Raw genomic sequence first — 9,045 nt, forward strand, 5'->3', positions numbered from 1 at the left:
GACCGATCGACAGCCTCCTGCTTTATAGTGTGGTTTTAATGCCCCAAAGGAATAAGAGAATTAAAAAATACACTGCTGTCTCTGCTGAAAAAGCCATAAAGTTGTGGCTTCTACTAAGTAAAGAGATTGCTTGCAAAGAGATATTTTCTTGTTTTAATGTGTTTTCATTTTTCCTCTTATGACTATTTTTCTCCATTGATACTGGCGCATTAGGCAGAGTACCTAAAATTGCTACAATGTAGACAAAAGTTAAAAATTGAGGTGGTTGCTTGTTTTGGCTTTGTATCCAGGTCAATAAAAACAAAATAAATTTGGAGGGTAAATAGTCAATTTTCTGTGTTCTGAAAAGCTGTTTCCTTTTCAAGGAGCCCAGCACTGACCTGAGTTATGATATGGATTCCATTGCCTTTGTGGGCTTTTCCCATGTATCTTTCAATTCCTGTTATTTGTCCACAGGGTTTTAAACATCAGTGATTATGTAAAAAGAAAGTATTAGTTAAGCTAGTTAGGCTGCCTCAACCAGGCTGAATCTGTTATTTTTAGTGGAAGGGCTTAAAAGGTACCCAGTGACCAGGTTTACTAAGTGTAGGATGAAGCTTAGCTTACAAGAGAGTAAAAACACCCACAGACATCAACACATTCAGCTTCAGTTTTAACATTTTTCTGGGTAGTAGGAACTCACAGTCTTGTCTAAATGAACTGAATTTTACAGGTGGTTTTCCAAAAGTTCAGCCTCCAGTTATAGAAGGGATATAGAAGGGGATATAGAAGTCAACCTAGAAAAGGCATCTGTAAGACAGTTTTGCTCCAGGCCACAGGACTGCATGAGCATTCTAGAAATCGGAACATGGGAGGTTGCCCAAGAATGACTCGGAAGTCCCTTTAGTAGTTTTTTCAAAAGAGACAGTTTCAATGTTTTCATCAGAGATTTGTCATGATAATAACCCTCTTACTCAGACTTTGCTTGCAGTACCTGGTAAGCAGCCTGGAGTAACACTATGGCGAGGTTTGTAGATGGATACCAGTTGTCATGATCATCCACCTCCTTTCCTTCATCTGCCTCTTCCTCATCGTGATTATCATCATCACCATCAGAATCACCCTTAGTGACTTAGACATTGACCAAGAGGAAACTTAATTCAGCCTATTTCACTATTTCTTCTCATCCTTCTTCCTTCTCTTTTTCCCCTCTTTCAAGGACCAAAATCAAAAAGGTAAGATTTCTCCAGTAGTATCTATAGAATGTCACACAAATGTGTCTATGTGAGGAGCATGGTTCCTGAGGGATAAGCAGATGCAGAACTAATTAGCAAGTACTCCTGATCTGACTACCTTATGGGATTTCTGGGCTTAGTCCCTGGAGCCTCTGACCATACAGTGCAAAGGTCCTGAGAAATTCGGTTCCTTCATAAGACAGAATGAGATGCCCCAGAACTGAGGATTTTGTGTAAGGGAAAAAAAGTCTGGGGACACTGGGCGACAAAGTAAGGGAGTAAAGTAAATGACTAAGAATAAAAGAAGACAGTGGAATCCACTCAATGATAAGTCTGATTTCCATTTCACACAATAGGCAAGTTTCATTTCATTATGAGAACAGGGGACTTTGCTAACAGAAACCTCGGGTTGTGTGTTCATGCAGAGCAGGTAAGTTGCTATCTGGATGTACTTTCTGTCAGTTGGTAATTTTTCTGTTGGGTCCAGGAAGCCTCCGAAGTTCCATCTTCTCTTTCTCTTGGGGTGCCTTGTCGCCTGCTGCCTTTTGGCTCCTGGAGGATGCCCATCTGCACTATTGCTGCTCCCGGTGTCTTCTATGAAGGAATTGTTAGCCTGCACACAAGGTGGTTCTTTTTACTTTCAGCCATTTACTGAAAAGGCTTTATTTTTTGTTTTTTTGTTGCAGGTTTTTTGTATTCAAGGAATACAATGGAATTTGTAATCTGCAGAGGAGACTGACATTAAGCAGGTCATCCTAAAGAAATGTTAATCATAAGGGAGGCAAATTCTCTGAAGGTAAACTGCACAGCTTCCCTGGTGGCTCAGATGGTAAAGAATCTGCCTGCAACATGGGAGACCTGGGTTTGATCCCTGGGTCGGGAAGATCCCCTGGAGAAGGGAATGGAAATCCACTCCAGTTTTCTTGCCTGGAGAATTCCATGGACAGAAGAGCTTCGTGGGCTACATGGGGTCGCAAAGATTCGGGCATGACTGAGCGACTAGCACACACACAGACTTCATGGCATACCATCACTCATTTGGCTGGGACGTGACAATTGCAGTGAGTCTAGAGTGTGAGCTAGATGAAGAGGGGAGTGGAGAAACTTCTGGTTAGGGAGCCAGGTTGTGCAAAAGTATGTGCTCTCGCAGCCAAAACCATGCTGTGGTCTGTGTGTGGAGGTGCAGTGGGGGTGGAGAGAGTTTGCCTTTCATCGCTTCTGAGTTGAAATTTGTCACCTGGGTCTTGGAATCAATTCTGCCACCTGTGCTCCAAGTCCCATATGGCCTCTTAGGTAAAAGAGCCCTTTATTTTCTGGATCTAATCCCTTAATATGCTCTACTCTTAAAAAGAAGAAAAATCAGTGTAAGAGTACTAGGGGTAAGGCGGGAACACACATAAAGCCAGCAGGCACATCTCTGTTTCACTTCTTCCGTGTCATCAGGGTGTAAATCTCTGTCCTTCCTTCAGACACAGCAGCAGCAGCAGCAGCAGCACCCATCATGCATGTCGTTTCAGTCTATGGAAAAGTGGACCCCTCAGGTGAGTTTGCCTTTAGGGGCACTAACACGTTAACCTAGAGTGACCTCTTTCTGAAATGATACCTGCCTCCGCTGTAGAACCTACCATATTCCACCTTCTTTGTTTTAATTCCTTGACTTTAAGATCTGACCTATCTTATTATTTCATTATAGATTCAGCTCCTTTAAAATTCTGACTTCTCAGATGGCTAACAAACACATGAAAAGATGCTCAACACCACTCATTATCAGAAAAATGCAAATCAAGACCACAATGAGGTACCATTTCACGCCAGTCAGAATGGCTGCAATCCAAAAGTCTACAAGCAATAAATGCTGGAGAGGGTGTGGAGAAAAGGGAACCCTCTTACACTGTTGGTGGGAATGCAAACTAGTACAGCCATTATGGAGAATAGTGTGGAGATTCCTTAAAAAACTGCAAATAGAACTGCCTTATGACCCAGCAATCCCACTGCTGGGCATACACACCAAGGAAACCAGAATTGAAAGAGATACGTGTACTCCAATGTTCATCGCAGCACTGTTTATAATAGCCAGGACATGGAAGCAACCTAGATGTCCATCAGCAGATGAATGGATCAGAAAGCTGTGGTACATATACGCAATGGAGTATTCCTCAGCCATTAAGAAGAATACATTTGAATCAGTGCTAATGAGGTGGATGAAACTGGAGCCGATTATACAGAGTGAAGTAAGCCAGAAAGAAAAACACCAATACAGCATACTAACACATATATATGGAATTTAGAAAGATGGTAACGATAACCCTGTATGCGAGACAGCAAAAGAGACAGAGATGTATAGAACAGACTTTTGGACTCAGAGGGAGAGGGAGAGGGTGGGATGATTTGGGAGAATGGCATTGAGACATGTATGATATTATGTAAGAAACGAATCACCAGTCTAGGTTTGATGCAGGATACAGGATGGTTGGGACTGGTGCACTGGGATGACCCAGAGAGATGGTATGGGGAGGGAGGTGGGAGGGGGGTTCAGGATTGGGAACTCATGTACACCCATGGTGGATTCATGCTGATGTATGGCAAAACCAATACAGTATTGTAAAGTAAAATAGAGTTAAAAAAAAAATTCGACTTCTCACCCCAGAACACATGTCATGTATCCTTGAGTAAATTTCCCCCACTTTGATCCATTGTCCTGAACCCTTTTGTCCCTGGAGGTTGTTCTGAAAATAGCACACTCCCTGGGTCATCTCCATCCTGGGCATCCATCTCTTTGTATGGTGATCCTCAAATCATACTGCTATGAAAAGCAGCTGTGTTGTCAACCATTTCTTAATGAGGTTTTATTGTTGTTCTAGTTTTTAAAATGGCACATACTAGCTTTCGAAGATTGCAAATACAGAAGAAACATAAAAAGACCACATATATAGAAATGACTAGTACAAATATCGAGTTTTCATATTGACTTTTTTCTGCCTTATTGGCTATTTCTTTTGTATACTATTGTGGAATAATTTGTCAATTTTCAATTGACTCATAATGCCTTTTTAAAAAGTTATATATTATGTTCTTACAAACACCAAAAGTTTGTTTGGGGGTCATTTATGGTGGTCCATCTATATTTAAGGCTGTTTCTAAGTCGATATATATAATAGGATTTGGATTCTATGCTATGTGTTTCTTTTAGTCACACATAGACAGGTAGCTACTATATCATTAACATCACTTTTAATTATACAGAAGAGTAAGATATAATACCTTTCTGAGTTATTTATAATATGGATTTACATATTGACAGCTACCATCTATTGAGCCTTCTCAAGTCGTAGGCACTTTTGTATTTTCTTTGCACAAATCTATGCAGTAGATACTATAATCCTTCATAGAAAAGTTAATTATTATTTTTATATTATGTTTAAATGTTTTTCGAAATTTTCAGCTTTCATTTCTAATATGGTAAATATTGATAGACAAAACACACAAACAAAAGATTTTAATTTAATTTTAAGAACATAAAAGGATGCTGAGATTTTAAAAGATTGATAAATGCTGATCTAACTCATAATAGGCTCTATATAATTATTAGGTATTATATTATTAAATTTTGAATTTTTATTCAGTTGTAATTGGTATACAATAAACTGCATATTGAGTGTATAACTCAATGAGTTTGACATATGAATATTCCCATGAAACCATTGCCATAATTCAGATAATAAACATATTCATTACTCCCAGAGTGCATTGTAATTCATACCTCCCTCCCTAGGGTACCCATAGTTAGCAGACCCACTGGTCTGCTTTCTGTCAGTATTAAGTGTTGTCAGTATTAAGTGTTCTAGAGTTTTATTTAAATGGAATCACACAGCATGTATTCTTTTATAACTGCATTTATTCAATGTAACATGATTATTTTAAGATATATCCATCTATGCTGTTCTGTATATCAAGAGTTACTTCACTTTTATGGCAGAGAAGTACTCTATTGTATGCATGTACCAATATATTTATCCATTCAGTGGTTAATAGATATTTTGGTTGTTTCCAGTTTGGGACTAATATGAACATTCATGTACAAGTCTTTGTGTGGATATCTGTTTTTATTTCTTTTACATAAATGCCTAGGAGTAGAATCTCTGGGTAATGAGAGTTTAACTGTTTAAGAAACTACCAAAATATTTTCCAAAGTGATAGTACAATTTTGTATTTCCTAAATTCCTATTAAGTGCATGAAAGTTTCAGTTCCACCACATACTTGCTAATACTTGGTATGGTGAATTTAAAAAAATTTAAAGTTATTTTAGTGGATGTGTAGTGGTGTCTCATTGTGATTTTAATTTGCCTTTTCATATGTTTATTAGCCACTCATATATCTTCCTTAGCGTTATATCTGTTCAAATCTTTTGCCCATAAAATTGGGGCTTTGCATTTTTGTTATTGAATTATGAATTCTTTATATGGTCTAGATATCAGTCTTTTATTGGATATAAGATTTATAAATCTTGTCTCCCAGTCTATAGCTTACTTGATATTTTCTTAATAGTGTCTTTTGAAGAAGTATAGTTTTTAATTTTTAGGAAGTCTGACTTATTATATGTTATAAATTATGTTATAGATAACTATTATTATAGAAATCTTTTATGCTTATTTTATAAATCTTAGCCAAATCTAACATCATCCTGGATTTTCTCATTTGTTTTCTTCTGGAAAATTTATAGTTTGGGCTTTTACATCTAGTTCTTTAACTCATTTTGACTTAATTTTTATAATGGTGTGCCAATAGATTCTGACCTCTATTTTATCTATTAGTTGATGCAAATATCATGCCATCTTCATTACTCTATATTTATACTTAGTCTTAAAATAAGGTGGTATAAGTATTCCAACTTTGTTCCTTTTGTTTCAAAACTTTGATTTATTCTAGGTCCTTTGAATTTCTATGCACATTTTAGAATCAGCCTGTCAATTTGTACACAGTGGTTGCTGGAATTTTGATTGTGATTATGTTGTACCTAGTCATTAATAAAGGAAGAATTTGTATTTTTAAATTATTTTCTTGTTTGCCAGTGAATACACTCTTATTATTTTGTAGGATCTATAGTGATGTAGATATTTGTCTGTTTCTAATACTGGTACTTTATATTTTCTCATGCTTTTCCCAGAGGTTCATCAGATTTGTTTATCATCCCAAAGAACCAGATTTGATTTAATTAATTTTAATATTATTTTTCTGTTTTCTGCTTCACTGATTTCTGGTTTTTATTTTTATTTTTGTATTTGTTCTTCTTTTCTCTGTCCTTTAGAGGACATTAGGAAAGTAAGGAAAGTAAGTGCTCAGTTGTGTCTGACTCTTTGCGACCCCATAGACTGCAGCCTACCAGGCTCCCCTGTCCATGGGATTTTCCAGGCAATAGTACTGGAGTGGATTGCCATTTCCTTCTCCGCGGTATCTTCCCAACCCAGGGCTCGAACCTGGGTCTCCCGCATTGTAGACAGAGGCTTTACCGTCTGAGCCACCAGGGAAGTCTTAGTGGACATTAGGATCATCAATTTAATACTTCTTTTCTAATATGAGCATTTAAAGCTGTGCACTTTTATTTATTATTTCAGTTGTTCCCTCGCAAATTTGGATATGGCTTGTTTTCATTTTTATTCCATTCAAAATACTTACTAATTTTCTGTTGATTCCTCATTTGACCTGTGGGTTATTTAAAAGTACATTGTTTAGTTTTTAAATATGGGGAGATTTTGCAAAGATCTTTCTATTACTCATATTTAATTACCTTCCATTATAGTCAGAGAACATACTTTATTAGATTCGAATATTTTTAAATTTCTGAAACTTACCTTATGACTTAGAATATGATTGATGGTGATAAATGTGCTGGGTGCTCTTGAAAAGAAAGTATTTTGCTGATGTTGGATACTGTTTTACAAATGTCACTTAAGTAAAGTTGTTTGATAATGTTGTTTGTCTTCCATATCCTCACTCATTTGTTTTTGTTCTATCATTTATTGAGGAAGGTGTTAAATTATCTATGTTTGTGAATTTTGTAATTTTTTTTTTCATTTCTCTGAGTTTCCGCTTCATGAATTTTGAATCTCTGTCACTAGCTACATGAACCTTTAGGATTGATATGTATTTTTCATAAATTGACTGCTTTCTTACAATAAAATAACTGTCTTTATTTCTTATAATATTTCTTACCAGAAATCTGCTCTGTCTGATATTAATATAGAGACTCCCATTTTCTTTAATACTAGAATGATGGATCATTTTCTGTTATTTTTACATTTAACCTATCTGTGTCTTTATGTTTAATTTCATCTCTTGCAGTTAGCAAGCAGTCCTGCTTTCTTTTTTTGTTGTTGGTTTTTTTTTACATCTGTTTGCTTATTTTCCAACCTGGTAACCTCTGCCTTTTCATTGTTATGTTCCAAATGCAGTCACACTTGCGGTACTGGGGTTAGGACTTAAGCATGCAGATATTGGAGGGGACACAGTTTATCCCATAGGGAAGTTTTTCCACTCTAGCTGGTAGAACCACTATCTAGCCCTAGTTTTGTGTGAGCTCTAGGAATTGTTCTGCCTATTCTTTCCTTGGCCTCGAGATTTTCCTCAAAAATTTTCGTAAACCAATCCTCAAAGACTCAAGGGGAATCTGCAGGTATTCGGGGTGCTCTTTTTCTGAACAATATTTTCCCTTTCTTTGGTATTCTTCTCTGTGAATTCTAGCCACTTTTGCCTCCTCTAACTTGAAAGCTTGTCTTTTCAACTCAGTGTACCACTAGGCTCTGTTTGACATTTTTCTCCTTGAATCACACTTTGGAAGCTCCTTAGACGCAATATTCTGGAGCACCTGTAGGGTTCACCTATTTGTTTCCCTTCTCCCAGATATCACTATATGTACTGCCTATTACCTGAAAATGATTATTTCTTGTATATTTCCACTTATTTAAGTGGGAAGATCACTTCTAATTTGTTAGTTTCTTATACCAGACCTTGAAGTCAGCAAAGCTGTATTTATTATTACAGTATTATTATGCATATATGATAATTTTTCTGCTTATAATTTGTAAACCTTTACTGAGTTCTTAATGCTCAAAATTCTTCAAGCCAGGCTTAAGCAATACGTGAACCGTGAACTTCCAGATGTTCAAGCTGGTTTTAAAAAAAGCAGAGGAACCAGAGATCAAATTGCCAACATCCGCTGGATCATCGAAAAAGCAAGAGAGTTCCAGAAAAACATCTATTTCTGCCTTATTGACTATGCCAAAGCCTTTGACTGTGTGGATCACAATAAACTGTGGAAAATTCTGAAAGAGATGGGAATACCAGACCACCTGACCTGTCTTTTGAGAAACCTATATGCAGGTCAGGAAGCAACAGTTAGAACTGGACATGGAACAACAGACTGGCTCCAAATAGGAAAAGGAGTACATCAAGGCTGTATATTGTCACCCTGCTTATTTAACTTATACGCAGAGTACGTCATGAGAAAGGTTGGGCTGGAAGAAGCACAAGCTGTAATCAAGATTTCCGGGAGAAATATCAATCACCTCAGATATGCAGATGACATCACCCTTATGGCAGAAAGTGAAGAGGAACTAAAAAGCCTCTTGATGAAAGTGAAAGAGGAGAGTGAAAAAGTTGGCTTAAAGCTCAACATTCAGAAAACGAAGGTCATGGCATCTGGTCCTATCACTTCATGGGAAATAGATGGGGAAACAGTGGGAAGAGTGTCAGACTTTATTTTGGAGGGCTCCAAGATCACTGCAGATGGTGACTGCAGCCATGAAATTAAAAGATGCTTACTCCTTGGAAGGA

At 37.1% G+C, this 9,045-nt stretch overlaps 1 long non-coding RNA gene across 1 annotated transcript; it reads left to right on the forward strand.

Moving 5' to 3' along the window:
- Positions 1 to 1,896: 1,896 nt before the first annotated feature.
- On the forward strand, positions 1,897 to 6,265 carry LOC121816095 (uncharacterized). The gene is made up of 3 exons (XR_006055564.2): positions 1,897 to 2,010; positions 2,684 to 2,755; positions 2,908 to 6,265. It is a non-coding gene; the product is annotated as an uncharacterized LOC121816095 (long non-coding RNA).
- The last annotated feature ends 2,780 nt before the right edge of the window (positions 6,266 to 9,045 follow it).

This window comes from Ovis aries, chromosome 12 (assembly GCF_016772045.2).
Source record: "Ovis aries strain OAR_USU_Benz2616 breed Rambouillet chromosome 12, ARS-UI_Ramb_v3.0, whole genome shotgun sequence".
Taxonomy (NCBI): Eukaryota; Metazoa; Chordata; class Mammalia; order Artiodactyla; family Bovidae; genus Ovis; species Ovis aries.